Below are 15,780 nucleotides of genomic sequence, written 5' to 3' on the forward strand. Positions count from 1 at the left end.
TACTCGTGATCGGACATTCTGTAGCAGCGACGCACGGAGAAGCTGTGGGAGTTTCAGCTGAAGAGCAAGAACAACAACCGAATATTCGCAATAGGCTGGCGCAGAATGAGAGCGGAAAGTAGCATTGCTAGTCATAAGCACCGATGAGCTCTCACGTTCATTTATCAGTGGCTTTTAAATGCAGGAACTAAAACGTTTAGTATCTCGTCGTGAATATAAGGAATCTACAGATTTCCGAAGTAGCTCCAGCACTGACGAAGAGGCGCCCGCGCAGCCGTCATGATCTGTCAGAGGACAACGCTCGCAGTCTCAAAGTAATATTACTGTTAGGTACTGGCTGTGCTGCCCAGCTTTTTCGAACAGCCGTGTTCTAAACAGGTGGGCAGCTACGGCAGCGTCAAGCGCGCGTATTCCTTACTGTCGCATAATATTCAGAAATGTGGCAAACAGCAAAACGCAAATGAATAAACGAGATTTTTTTCTGGCTGTATTAAAAAAATCAAACACAAAATGTCAGTTAACAACATTATATGACTGAAGCGTACCGTCATAACTTGTTCTGGAGTACTTTTTTTCGAAGAAATAAACAAATGGTGACCCGGTCTCTTTTTGCAAAAACTGTATGAGGACTGTACGAGAAATGTGTGATAGCGGACTGATGTCCATGATCTGAGCAATATATGTACGATAAAGATGATATTTTTGTACAATATCATACAAAGGTCGAATGATTTCTCTTTGAGGTTATATACGTTGCCTGATATCATCAGTCATACAATACCGTATGTCCCCGTCTTATTCTGCTCTCACCCAACTGGCGTTGTTATCATATGCCCTGTATGATACTGAACGTCTACTCATTCGGGATCATTCAGTTGGCGTATTAGGTCACAAGAATTGCGTGAATTTCCCTCATTCAAAATCATTACATTATATTACATAAATTATTATTACGTTATACAAAATCTTTTCTGTAGACTACATGAGCAAGGTGTTACAGTACATGAGACATAACGATACGTTGATGGGAATAATAAAGGTTGTAAAATGTATCACGAAGATAAATGAGTAATGTAAACAACTTCATGGATTGTTGCACATCTTGGGCCTTACATCGCTGGTGAACGCAATCAATTCAGAACGTTAGTATGAAAGAGCCTCTACTGCACAATATATAGTAATTGTATTAAAGGAACCAAACTCTCCATGCAATAAAATTAGGACAATTTACTATTTGAACCATGCAGAGTAAATAGAAGTCAACTTCTTTTAACCGTGCCAAATCCTACCAATAAACAGTGCTTTCGCATCTGTTCATCGGTTCATACAGAGTTAAACCGTGGCGAGCTTGTGTCGGGGACAAAAAGGAAACCGCCAGAGCCGAAGTGGGTACCCCGACACGTAGGTACTTATTTCTGCGTAGTTTCGCCGCCCCGAACACCGGCCGAGCAGCTATTTGTGAATGTATATATCCCAAGTAGCACAAAGTGGGCTATGACGTGGGGGCCCGCGTTGGGCCCGTGAGGGCAGCCCATACGGGCCCCATGCGAGATTTGCAACACGTACGCAGAGGGGCCCCGCGTGGGCTGCCCAATTTTGCCGCGATCGGTCCCAATCTGTATCAGTGTGAGCAGCCCAAATAGGGCTGCACACATTCAGCCTAGGTAGACGAATGTGGGCACCACGCTAGAATCATTAATGGGTCCCACGTTTGTGCAAGCAGTGCAATCCGTTTGATCAATGTTTAATTATTAATCCCTCCAATACCTGAATTGTACAGACACCGAATTTGCGAAAGCCAGTCTGTTTTGGTCTGACCCACGTGCTGCCCTCATGGGTTGAATCTGGCATTTTCGGGGCTGCCCAAGTTCCAGTAATCAAGTGTGAAACATTAAGCGCTATTTTTTTGCTTGTATGCGACACTCAGTAACATGAGAGAAATTTATTCCCAACACTACAATAATGTGGGCTGGCCCACATCACCCCCAACATGTTGTTCTGAATATTTATTTCGGTGCTGCGTGCAGAATAGTAATGCCACAGGAAACATTTGGAGGTCGTTCAGTACATACTCGTAAAGCGGAACAGTTACTTTTGCATATCTTCTGTCGATACTGCATAATTAGCGTAGTTTTTGAGTGAACATTGATAGTCATTATTCATGGCATAGATAGGCTTAGGATGGTTATGTGAAACCTCCAGAAGAGGCAATTAGTGGCCGGTATAACAAGAATTACATAAATAAAATGGTGCCTTAAAGATAGGGTGGAGACGTTTAAGAGCGGTAAGCCCGCCTACGGCCAATTTGAGGCCCACTGCGGCCTTTCATGGGCCGCCCAAATTGGGCTGATCTTATTTTTACCGCATTGACTGCGAATATATGTTGCATTTTTCTGCAAGTACCCCAAGAAATACCCATGTGGGCAGCTTGGGGGTGTCCTCGCTTTTCAGCCCGGCCGCAAAGCATGCGGGACCTATTGGGTTTTTGCGGGACCACCCAATCGGGACTAGCCCGTCTTCTATTTGCTGTAGGCTCACATTTGCATCAAATCTGCCCTAAATTTCCCCGCAAGAGACCGATGCGGGCAGAAGCGGAAATGAGTACTTGCCTGCCCCGCTAACGGCCATGCGGAAATTATCTAGGTTTTTGGTGGGAAGCCCTATTTGGGGCAGCCCAGAAATTTTCTGCATGAATTCCACATTTTCGTCTGACCTTCCCTTAAGTACCCCTCAAGGGTCCCATGTAGGCAATGTGCGGGCATACCCGTATTTAGCCCCACCGTGGTCCATGCGGGACCTATTCGGCTTTTGAGTGGCAGCCCCAATTAGATTAGCCCAGGCGTTTCCTACACAGAGTCCAAATTTTATTTTCATCGGCCCTAAGATTTCCCAAGCAGGACCCTTGAGGGCCAGATGTGGGAATATGTGATCAGTTAGCACCTTTCTACGTCTATATGATGCCCAGATGGAAAACGCAGGGCAAGTCCAATTTGGGCTTGTCCGCTTGATCCCTAAAGGAGGCCCTTATGGGTGTTATTGTGGTTACCCAAGCCCAACTTGCCCATACGGGCCCCAGGTGGGCCACGTAATGTGAGCTACTTGGATATGTTTATGCGCATGTTTGTGCGCGTGTGTATGTGTGTGGAAGCGCTGGCGGCCGAACTTCAACAACATTGAAACCGGCAAGGGTGCCGAGGCGCTGAGGAAGCGACGAGAAGAATAGAAACTGCTTCCGCCGCCGTTTTTGAGCGGAACCATATGTCCGCTGCGACTATACAAGTTTCGAACCCCACGCAGGCCATACGCCTGCAGAGTGCGAATGAGGTAAAACGAAAAGGAGATAAAGACAGATCTGGAGAGGAATAGGGGGCAAGACCAAGCGGAGGTGGGGACAGTCACTTGCGTGACGCCGAACGAAACGGTCGCCGATACGATTTTCTGGACAGTGTTTTTCGTTCATGTAGCAAATTAAACGAGTTCTCAAGTTTCACTAGTGTTTTCTTTTTTGGCCATTACCCCACCGCATAGACGACAACGACAAAACGGAACGTGTGTTTTTTCACTGCCATCTGTACCACCCCATTTTGCGCGGATTATAGCATCGATGAGTACAATAACCACCAGCACACTCAGAATTGTGAAGTGCCCGGGTGAGTTGTGCGCTGCGCCGCAATGCCGTTCAACTAAAATAAGGTTTATGAGCAGGGTGCACTGGTCCGGCGGAATTTCGATGCCGTCCACGTCTACTCGCATAGTGGTAGTTATCTTAGGTCAATTATCACTTGCGTAATCACCAATGACTCGATGTTCCGCTGGCGGCTTCACCGAGGCTCTGTCTGGGCCTACCGCTACTCCGGCCAAGGCCGGAATCGACGTTAGGCCCAGCTGTGGACGCTCCTCTTGGCACACAAAAGTCCTTTAAATTCGGAAAAAGCGGTCCCCTACATCGGAATTAGGGTTCCCGGTGGCCCACACAACTTCATGCATGCTTCTGGTCGATGCACTTTCATTAAGGTGCGACTCAAAAAATCCGGCAGTTCAATGAAAAAAACACGGAGCCCAGCTGAAACGCGTCCGCTCGCTCCGCAGGAACACCGAACTCTCCAGTGCACAAGATCGCAAGGCTGGAAAACTGCCGGCTAGAGGGTCAGACACAAAGACATGGGCAAGGTAGGCCTAAATTCCGTACTTCAAACGAACCAAGATGGCTCGAAGGCCATGGCTGCAGATGTCAACAGCCGGAGCAACAACCTCGGCGGAGACACCACTGGCCGCGATACACGTCACTAAAGGGCGAAACGTATAAACAAGGGCAAATTGTGGAAGGACGCGCGCATGCTAGACTTGCCGCGCGGCGACATAAAGATCGTATTACGACCACGAGTCGGGCTCCACGTGAGCGACGTGACCCGCGTTGAACTAAGTCGTGCAGTTGTGGCGGCGGCACAGATCTCCGCCAATGAAGCAAGTGAAGACGTCGTGTGCCCAAAAATCCAGCAGAATATTGTTGTGGTGAGCACCTCCAAGAGAGAGAACGCCGACCTGTACACTGCAGTCGGAAGGATCAACATACGCGGCACGGCACACGAAGTAAGTACCAACGAAGCGGCTCCCCACGGCACGGTGAAGGGCGTCATAAGGGGCATCCCACTCGTGCACTTTTCAAGGAGAAGCCGTAGGTTTCAGTGTTCCATATAAACGGCCAAAGTCTGCGTAACAAATTGGACCAGATAACGTTTTTTCTGTCAATTTTAAACCATGAATTTGATTTTATTTGCTTTAGCGAGGCATGGTTCACATTGATGATTGTTTTCTTATGCCCTGATATTATTGTGTGTCAGCCTCTCGTCGACTAAAGTGTGGGTGTGGTTTTGCTTTGTATGTACGTTCGGATCTGCCTTACCAAATTCCGCCAACCCGTAAAATTGTGAATGAAAACTATAATTTAATTACCATTCACTGTTATAATATACTTCTTGCTGTCGTGTATCGTCCACCATCTGAGTGTTTAAGTCATATTATGCCGTTTGCAAAAGATGTATTTGAACGCAGTGTCGCGCTCAAACTCGAGTGGGTCTTTATAGGTGACCTCAATATAAATACCTTCCAAAATAACAGTACTTTCCTTCATTTCTAAGAGCTTTTTGAGTTATATGGCTGTTCAAATATGATAAATTCTCCTAATCGTGTCACTCCAAGTTCAGACGCGATTCTTGACCTCTGCATTACAAGCTTCGCTCCCGATGAAATTAAATCAGGGGTAATCATCTGTGACCTTATCGACCATTTGCCAATTTACTGTCTGATACCCTCACAACAAACATGAGTTTTACAGGAACAAAGTCTGGTCAGAGACTGCTCAGAGCCAAGCATACTTATGTTCAAAGATCTCATTATGCAACAAAACTGTGATGTCATCGTAGCGGATAACGATCCTAACAATTCTCCTAATTCCTTCTTGATTTTTTTTATTTCTGCTTACAGTATATCCTTCCGGCTTAATGCTCTTAAAAAACACAAGACAAGAAAACTTTGCATAACGCGTGAATTGTGCAAACGAATTAAACATCGCAATATCCTTTTTCAGACGTTCTTAGACACAAGATGTGAAAGTGACCTCCGATTCTTTAAAAAAGAGAGAAATAAATTAGACGCTGATATTAAAAGAACAAGGAGAGCATAGTTCATAAATAAGTTTTCTGAAGTTATGGGAAATCCGCGTCTTGTATGGCAAACGATCAGAGACATTCTGTGCTAAAGATCTTCCCTAAAGCGAGTTTTCTATCATAATCAGTCTTTGAGTTACTTTCAAGTTGCAAACAAGTTTAACGAACATTTTATTGCCTTAGATGCTTCCACAGATAACCACGTAACAGTACCATGCGAGCTATACATCAAAACACGTTGTCAGAACACAGTGTTTAAGTCGCCTACCGATTAATATGAAATACTAGACATAATTTTTACTTTAAAAATAATAGCGCCTCTGGAGCTGACGATATTAAAACAAAAACATTAAAAGCCGTTGCAGGTAGAAATAGTAAGCACCCCACTCGCGCATCTTCTCAACCTCAATCTTTCTATCGCGGTATTCCCAGACGCAATGAAGCTAGCTCGTGTGGCTGTAATACATAAAGGCCGTTCTGTTATTGATATAAACAATTACAGTCCAATCTCTATGCTTCCTATCTTGGCGAAGATAGCGGAAAATATAATGCATAAAAGACTTGCTGACTTCCTCTTGACAAATGACATTATAGCACATGAACAATTCGGATTTAGAAAAAATAAGTCGTCTGAAATTGCACTTCTTGAAGTAAAAGAGCACATACTTGAAAACACTGAAAATAAAATTTTCACTTCGGGAATCTTTCTATATTTTTTAAAAGCGTTCGACTGTGTCCAACACGATTTGTTTTAAGAAATTTGCCATTATTTTGAATTCGCGGCCACGCATGCTCATTGATAAAAAGCTACCTAACCTCTATAAATCAGTATATCGTGCATAAATGGTGCGAAATCCGACTGTGGATTGATAGAACACGGTGTACCACAAGGATCGTTACTTGGACCGACATTTTGTATTATATATAAACGATATTGTAAACATAACAAATGACACGAGGTTAACTTTATATGCAGACGACACGAATGTGATCTCCTCAGGCACCGACTTAACACAGCTGTGTCATAATGCTAACGAAAGGTTCAGTTCAGTTCAGTTCAGTCGTTCAGTCGTGTCCGACTCTTCGTGACCCTATTGACCATGTCACGCCACGCTTTCCGGTCTCTCACTATCTTCCTAACATCACATAACTTCATCTGCAGTGCCTCGAGGATGCCATCTAACCATCGCGTTCGCTGCCTACCCCTTCTCCGGCAACCCTCAACCTTTCCCAACATCAAATCTTTCTCCAGCGACTTCTCTCTTCTCATCAGATGACCAAAGTAGCTGAGCTTTAACTTTAGAATTTGACCCTCCAATGAGCAGTCAGGGTTTATGGTCGACAATATTGACTGATTTGATCTTCTGGCAGTCCAAGGAACTCTCAAGAGTCTTCGCCAGCACCACAATTCAAACGCGTCAATTCTTCGGCGGTCAGCCTTTTTCACAGTCCAACTCTCGCATCCATACATCACAACTGGAAAGACCATAGCAGGAGTTATACGGATCTTGGTTGGCAGACTAATGTCTCTGCTCTTTACTAGGCGGTCAAGGCTAACCATTGCTCTCTTTCCCAGAAGCAGGCGTCTCCTAATTTCATGGCTGCAGTCTCCTTCCGAGGTAATCTTGGAGCCCAAGAAGAGAAAATCTGTCACTGCTTCCACTTCTTGTCCCTTGATGCTCCAGGACTTGATAGGGCAAGACGCCATGATCTTTGTCTTTTTAATGTTCAGTTTAAGCCCAAACTTCTCACTCTCTTCTTGTACGCGCATCAGAAGTCTCTTGAGTTCCGCTTCACTTTCTGCAATTAAAGTGGTATCATCCGCATATCTAAGGTTGTTGATACGTTTTCCAGCAATCTTCACTCCAGCTGAAGACTCGTCCAGACCGGCCTTCCTCATGATGCACTCTGCATATAGGTTAAATAGGCAGGGCGACAGTATGCAGCCTTGCCTCACTCCTTTCTCAATCGGAAACCAATCAGTAAGACCATGCCCAGTTCTGACTGTGGCCTCTTGCCCTTCATACAGGTTCCTGAGGAGACAGATGAGGTGAATTGGAACTCCCATCTCTTGGAGAGCTTGCCACAATCTGCTGTGATCTACGCAGTCAAACGCTTTCGCATAATCAATAAAGCAGAAGTAGATGGGTTTCTGGAACTCTCTTGCTTTTTCCATGATCCAGCGAAGGTTGGCAACTTGGTCTCTAGTTCCTCTGCCCTTGCGAAACCCAGCTTGCACGTCCGGAAGCTCCCGATCCACATACTGCTGCAGCCTACCTTGGAGGATTTTCAACATCACCTTGCTAGCATGCGAAATAAGCGCGATCGTGCGGTAGTTGGAACAATCCTTGGCACTGCCTTTCTTTGGAATGGGGATGTAAACTGACCTCCTCCAATCCTGTGGCCACTGCAGGGTTGTCCAAATCTTCTGACATAATGTATGCAGAATTTTAACAGCGTCATGGTTGAGGTTTTGAAGCAACTCAGCTGGAATGCTATCAATTCCGCTAGCTTTGTTCTTAGCAAGGCTGGCTAAGGCCCATTCAACTTCACTCTTCAGGATGCCCGGCTCAAGATCAGTTATCACAACCGTCTTATGTTGGGTTTGCACATTCGAGTCCTTCTTGTACAGTTCTTCTGTGTATTCCTGCCACCTCTTCTTTATCTCTGCGGCTTCAGTGAGGTCCTTGCCTCGTTTGTCCTTTATCACGCCCATCTTAGCACAGAAGTTTCCTTTGATATCTTTGATTGTCTTATACAGAGCTCTTGTGTTCCTTAATTGGCTGTTGTCCTCAACTGCTTGGCACTGTATGTTCAAGAAGGCATTCTTATCTCTCCTTGCTATTTTCTGAAAATCCGCATTGAGAACCTTGTATCTTTCTTTTTCCCCCATAACTTTTGCCATCCTCCTTTCCTCAGCTATTTGCAAAGCCTCTTCAGATAACCAGTTTGCTTTCTTGCATTTCTTTTGCTTTGGAACTACCTTAGTAGCAACTTCTTGTATTATATCACGAACATCAGACCACATCTCTTCGGGCTCTTTGTCTTCTAGATCTAATTCTTGAAATCGATTCCTCACTTCCACAGCATATTCTAATGGAACTTGATCCAGATTATACCTGAAAGGCCTTCTAGTTTCCTGCGTTTTCCTCAATCGAAGCTTAATCTTGGCAACAAGAAGCTGATGATCGGTGCCACAATCGGCCCCAGGCCTTGTTTTTACTGCTTGTATAGCGCTTCTCCATCTCTGCCGGCAAATAATATAATCGATCTGATTCCTGTACAGACCATCCGGTGAAGTCCATGTGTACAGGCGCCTCTTGTGCTGTTGAAAATGAGTATTCGCTATGGTCAGGTTGTTTTCTTGACAAAACTCTACTAGCCTCTGCCCAGCTTCATTTGGCTCACCAAGACCGAACTTGCCTGTAATTCCGGATATTTCTTCACTCCCTACCTTGGCATTCCAATCTCCTATGAGAAAAACGACGTCTGATGATGGGGTGCGGTCTAAAAGGCATTGTAGGTCCGCATAAAATCTCTCAACGTCAGCTTCTTCAGCAGTAGTGGTCGGTGCATAGACTTGGATAACTGTTATGTTGAAAGGGTGACCTAGGATCCGAAGTGAAATCATTCGGTCGTTTTTGGGGTTGTACCCTAGCACTGCTTTGCCCATTCTTCTGTTTACTATGAGAGCGACCCCATTCCTTCTCTTGGATTCGTGCCCACAATAAAAGACATAATGGTCGCCGGAGTTAAATTCTCCCATTCCGGTCCACTTGAGCTCGCTGATACCCAAGATATCAATGTTCAATCTGTCCATTTCTCGCTTGACGATATCCAGTTTACCTTGCGTCATAGATCTTACATTCCATGTTGCTATGTGATACATCTCCTTGCAACATCGGACTTTCCGGTCGCTTCCCGACACATCCACAACTGAGCGTCCTTTTGGCTTTAGCCCAGCCGCTTCATTCGTCCTGGAGCTACTAGGAATCGCCCTTTGTTCATCCCCTGTAACATGTGGGACGCCTTCCAACCTGGGGGGCTCATCTTCCGGCGCCATATCATTAATGGTATTGTGACTGGCCATAGGGTTTTCTTGGCAGGAAATACTGGAGTGGGTTGCCATTACCTTCTCCAGTGAATCACATTTTGTCAGAACTCTCTGCCGTGACCTGTCTATCTTGGGTGGCCCTACCCAGCAGAGCTCACGACTTCATCGAGTTTCGCAAGCCCCTCCGCCACGACAAGGCAGTGATCCATGAAGGGGAACGAAAGGTTACCAGGACTAAATTCATGGCTCTCCTCGAATAGACTACAGGTAAACGCCAGCAAAACTAAATACATAGTCTTAAGGGCGAGAGGAGCCAATCTGCCTACGAACCGGAGTTGAAAATATCGGAACATTCCTATCGAACAATCTTCATCTGCTAAATGTTTTAGGGTAGTGTTTAATAAAAACCTTTCATAGACGCTTCACGTTGACTCACTCCGAAGTTATATCCGGCGTGCTCTTGAAACTTTAAATAAGAATACATCAAGTCCCATTGCATTTGAAAAGGCAACTTTATTATGCTCCCTTGCATTCTCGCTTCTTTTACTGTTCTTTAGGACGATCCACGACAATCAAAACTAACATGGAATGTCTATTTTCGTTGCAAAAGTGAGCGGCGCGAGCATTCTGTAATTTAGAGCTATCAGAAGATACTATGCCTCCATTTTAAAAGAAATACCATACTGCCCATCAAGTATCTGTACAAATACAAACTAGCCCTCGAAACATCGTGACAATACCATACAGAGTGCATTTCAAATAAAATATTCTGCAAAGACTGGCCCACACTATCTACGGCAAAGTTTAACATCAAAGCCGGGTTCCCGTACGACATATGCTTATCAAAAACTAAAATTTGAATACCAGATTTTTAAACGAATACCCTGCATTATTTGAAAAACTGGCTACAGCTACTTCGATTCCGCGACTACGACGTATGCTACGGGAGTTTTTCCTAACAGTGGCCTGAAGGCTCTGGTGGGCTGATTATCTTTTCCTCCTACTTTTCTCTTGATCTCTATTCTTATGGCTTGTTTTTCAATATATATTTGTTATCAACCTGCCGTTTAAGAAAACTGTATGAATTACTCAGGTCTTAATCTTCTGATGAAACCAGAATGTAACACTATTAATGTGTTTTCATTTGCTCTGTTGCATGTGCGCTGCAGCCAAGGGGGGCGCGGCCTCCTCTGGCACGATTCTGCCTTTTGTCGCTTCCCCCAAGGCATTTCTGTTACGAAATGTCTTGAATAAAAGAAAGAAGGAAATAAATAAAGAGAGAAAAAGAGAAAGAAAGTTTCCAGGACGCATCATCAGAATTTGTAGCCAATAGCGGTGTGGTTAGCGGGTCTCCGAACGCCAGTCCTAGCAGCCTGAAAGTCGGACTGTCATGTTGGGAAATCAGCTCGTGAAATCAAAAGGTCGCCAAAGAATGTGGCGCTTGCACTCTAAATTCGCTTTTCCCGTGTCCTGGAAACTTTTGTCCTCAATAGTACGTCACTTGATTGAAGTCAGCTAATGGGGTTTCCCTCTTAGCATAAGTTTCTTTACACGCCTAGAAGCACTCAAACGCGCAGCTTCTCGTACGTTCTTCTCAGGTAAATGTCTCTTCGTGGCCGTTACGCATCTGCACCGTTCTGCATTTCACTGCCGTCACCGACCCAGCTGCTTAGGTTGAGAAATGTAACGTGATTAAGGGTAGGTAGGAAGCGTCTTGCGGAAACCGAACGCGTTGCAAAATATACATTAGGAAAGACTGAACACCCCCGCTGACGTGCTATGCCGGTAGCCATTTAATGCTTGCACCTTCTCTCAATTTTTCGAATGCGGGCCCCTTTTTGTCATGAAATTGGCAAAAGTTCTTATGTCACAGTGTATAAGATAATCGTTTCCGAAATTTTAAAAGAAACGATGCTGCTATTAACGCCGGCTGAGAAACTAATTTCCACAAAGTGCCAACGGTGATAGTTACAAAACTATCGACAATATTTTACCAGATTAGTTACATTATCACTTCTTATACTGCGGGCTAATCCCATCAACACTGCTAACATTCTACCGCAAAAGCTTCTTGCATTAATAAAAAAGGCTATTTTTGAAAATAAAGGACGCAATTTTCTGTGATATCTGGTCTACCCTACCCTTGCTTCGCCTTTTCCTCAAAAAAATATTGTCGCGTAAACAGCGACCCTTACAGTTGCGTCCGAGGTCTAAGGCGTGGCAAAGGTTCTACGAACAGCGTCAGAGTTCATGCTCGAGGTCAACGCATGCTACAATATTACACTTGCATTCGACAACAAATGTCCGAAAACCGAAAACCTGGAATTGAAAACACAAAAGAAGCAAAATATTATACCATGCTAGCTCCACTTTGTATCGCGACTAGCTGCTGAACCTTTTCCTTAGATCGTATGTTGTGGTCATTGCAAAGTAACAAATAAGTAAATCTCAGGTTTAAAATGATCGCTAGGTGGTCGCTACGATGTACCGGAAGCTGATAGATGCTTTGCAACTAAAGATGCTTGCATAAAGTAACAAAAAACGACAATGACGTATGTCTATTGAGATTTTGTTGCACAATGCGAAGGCTTTGGTGAGCAACTATTGTCGCTTAACGGTGGCAAGGCTGTAGACAACAATAAAGTTCGAAATGGTTCGAGGTGTTACTCCCCTTTAAAAAGACATCGCCTCGATGCTTCCAAACTAAAAAGAGAAAACTAAAAAAAAAAACTTAGAACATCTAATAATATAATAATAGGGATTAAGACGTGGAACACGAACAATTTGTGGGGTCGCACGGCGGGCTGAAATGCCTACACGCCGTCAGGAATGACCTAGTGTACAATAGTCCGGCTCGGCGAAATACCTTGCACGGGGCAAAGTATCGACGTAAAAGCTTTTCGCTGAGTTCACGGTGACGTATCAGCGTCCAAGCTAACACATGGTCTCCTGGATTGCATTCGGCATTGCGTCGTCGTAAGTTGTATCATCGGGTGTCGGTACGTTACTGGTCTTCATGCGCAAACGGGCGAATCGTCGGGCATCCTCTGCACGCTGCAGGCAGGCGACGACGTCGAGGTTGTATTTGTCTGTAACGTGTGGCATGATTGCATCGAGCTTTGTCGTCACCTCCTTGCCGTACACAAGCTTGAACGAGGTTGCTCTTGTCTCCTAGACGGCTGTATTATACGCAAGTTCAGGTAGGGCACGATGGCGTCCCATATCTGGTGTTCGGCGTCGACGCGCATAGCAATCATGTCCTCAATCGTTTTGTTGAGAGGCTCCGTAAGTCATAGGTCTGGGGAGGATACGCTGTTATACGTCGGTACTTATATAACCATAGGCCAGGATCGCTTGCGTGAACTCCGCCGAAAATTCTGTTTCCCTGTTGTCACCCGTTAATGATTGTAATGTAAGTAGCCACTATTGGTGCTCACACTCCTAGACACTCTTAAAGTAAGTGAGGGTAGCTCTTTAGATCTCAAAAGACATGCCCTCGACCTGCGTAGCAAGCTAAGCCGGAAGTCAACTATCTATAGCGATAGAAGGGTGTGGCCGTTTGGTGCCCAGCTTTCGTCGGTTCAAGCCAGAGTAAGGGTCAGTCATAGTCACAAACTTTATACCAGCAACACACGATACAGAGGAATACACGCCAACACATAAATACACGGACAAGAGGTTCTCAAAAAGGCAGTGCACAGCATGCAACTAAAGAAGCTTCAATAAGCGCAGTGGCTTTACAACACCGAACAATACACGATAGAGTCAAATAAACACCAAATTGTTCCCCTGGCACTGTTGAAGACCGACATCTAGAGAATCACGATGTGGCCGCCATATAGACGACCCTTGCTGATCAGGGGGCTCAGGGCTTTCGCTTCTTCATAGCGGCTCATGTTGTCGGTTGCCACGATGATCCCCTTGCTACGCCGTGATGAATTGGGGAAATGGATGACGAGATCCATCCCGATTTGTTGAAATCATTTAATCGGGAGATGGTATTGGGTTTAATAGTCCAGTTGGCACTCACGTCACGGTTTCACGTAATGACAACGTTCGCAGGTAACTGCGGTCAGTAATACCTGTCTTAGATTCGATGCAACGTGCGCATCATCCCGAGGTGCCGTGCTGTCAGCTAATCGTGAAAAGCAGATTTTCTTTAGGACGGCAAGGAGATATGTGGTTCTGTTAGGCGCGAAGTTCTTCAGGAGGACGTCATTTTACAATGCTAAAGACGACAACTGACGCCTGAATAGAGTAGGAGGGTAGATGACTTTACCTTCTAGGTAATCCGCTATGCCTTTCAACTAAGCGTCCTAGCGCTACATTTAGGCGAAACTGCGGGCGATTACAGGCCCCAAGAAGGCGTCGTCGTCATTTTCTGGAGGCGCGTCAAGAGGGGACCGGGACACGCGGTGTGCATCGGAACGCTTGAGAGCATACTTGTAGGCCACTGTGATGCAGAATTTTGGAGGCGTATGCTCCATCGAAAAAGAAGGCCGGGAAGGTCTTTCAAATTGGCGAGCCAGCAGAGTGCCCATGGTCGCTTGCTACCTTGTATGGTCGACCGTATGTTAACTGACGGAACTTCGTCGTGGCCAGATTATCGCGATGCACTCATTCTCTGTCCTCGAGTAATGGGCTTCAGCTTTTGAGAGGGACCTGCTTGCGTTCACGATAACACTCTTCTGTCCGGAATTCTTCCGAACGAAAGCGGTTCCTAGGCCCGCACTACTCGCGTCGGTGCGAATTTCACTCTCGGCATTGTCATCAAAATGGTCTAAAACAGAAGGAACTGTAGGTGGCGCTTAGGTTCAAGGAAGGCTTCTGCATGCGGCCCTCTTCAATGAATTGCACGTAGGACTTGGAAGCTGCGTCAATGGCTTGGAGATGCACGAAATGTTCCTCACAAATCAACGGTAGTATGCGCACAGTCCAAGATATCGGCGCACTGCTTTTTAGTCTCCTGAGTGTGAAAACTGAGCAATCGCAGCTGTTTTGTTTCGGTCTGGACCAGCACCGTCCTTGCTAAAATGTGGCTTGGAACAAGGGTTGTTTGCAAGCGAAGTGGCTCTTCTCTGCATTCAGCGTTAGCCCGGATGACTTCATTGCGTCGAGCAGTGCGCGATGCCTTTAAAAATGGCCTTGAAAGTTCAAAGACAACATCTTTCAAGTATATCGGACTTATCTGCTACTTCAAGACAGCCAGTATGGCATCGATTCCTTGCTGGAATGTCGCTGGTGCGCTGCAGAGGCTGAGTGACTATACCTTCAAATTGAAGGGTCCGTGCATTGTGATGAACGCGGTTTGCTCGCAATCTCTTACACCGATCTCAGTTTGCCAGAAGCCGCTCTTCAAGTCCACCGATGAAAAGTACCCTGCATTGCAGAGCCTGTCCAGTTTGTCGTCGATGCGAGGGAGCGTGTAGACATCATTTTTGGGGATGTTTAAACAGCGGTAATCTATGCAGAAGCGAAATGTACCGTCATCTTTACTGACTAAGACGACTGGTGCCACCGAGGGGCTCTTAAATGGTTTGATCACGTCGTCGTGAAGCATTTTTTCAATTGGATGGTAGATGGCCCGGCGTTCCTGCAATAATACACGGTAGGGACTTTGAAGAAGAGGGCATGTTCGTCCATGATAATGCAATGTTTTGCCCACTGAGTTTGTCGCACCTTCGACGCTGATGAATAGCACTCGCTGTAGCTTCATCGGTGCGAATCTAGTCTTGCCTCTTCCGGGGTATTTTTGGGGTCATATCGTACGTGAGCTGATTTCGTTGGGTGGGTGCATCGTCTGCGGGCTGGTCGAGGAGGGCGGAAACTTCTCGGGTGTCTGACAGCGCATTGAGGAAAACGATCGTCATGCCCTTGTTAAGATGCCGGTATTTTTGGATGAAGTTCGTGATCAGCTCGAATATGGGCGAAACCTCTTGCGATACGGAGCCATGGTTCTATGAAGAACTGGGTGTTTCCTTCAACGCCGCCTTCGGCGGTTTTGATGCTTGCGTTGGCCACGCTGGCGACGATGCTTGATCGGGGCGGCATGGTTTTCTC

The sequence above is a fragment of the Amblyomma maculatum genome, chromosome 7 (assembly GCF_055883805.1).
Source record: "Amblyomma maculatum isolate TAMU_Amacu chromosome 7, ASM5588380v1, whole genome shotgun sequence".
Lineage (NCBI taxonomy): Eukaryota > Metazoa > Arthropoda > Arachnida > Ixodida > Ixodidae > Amblyomma > Amblyomma maculatum.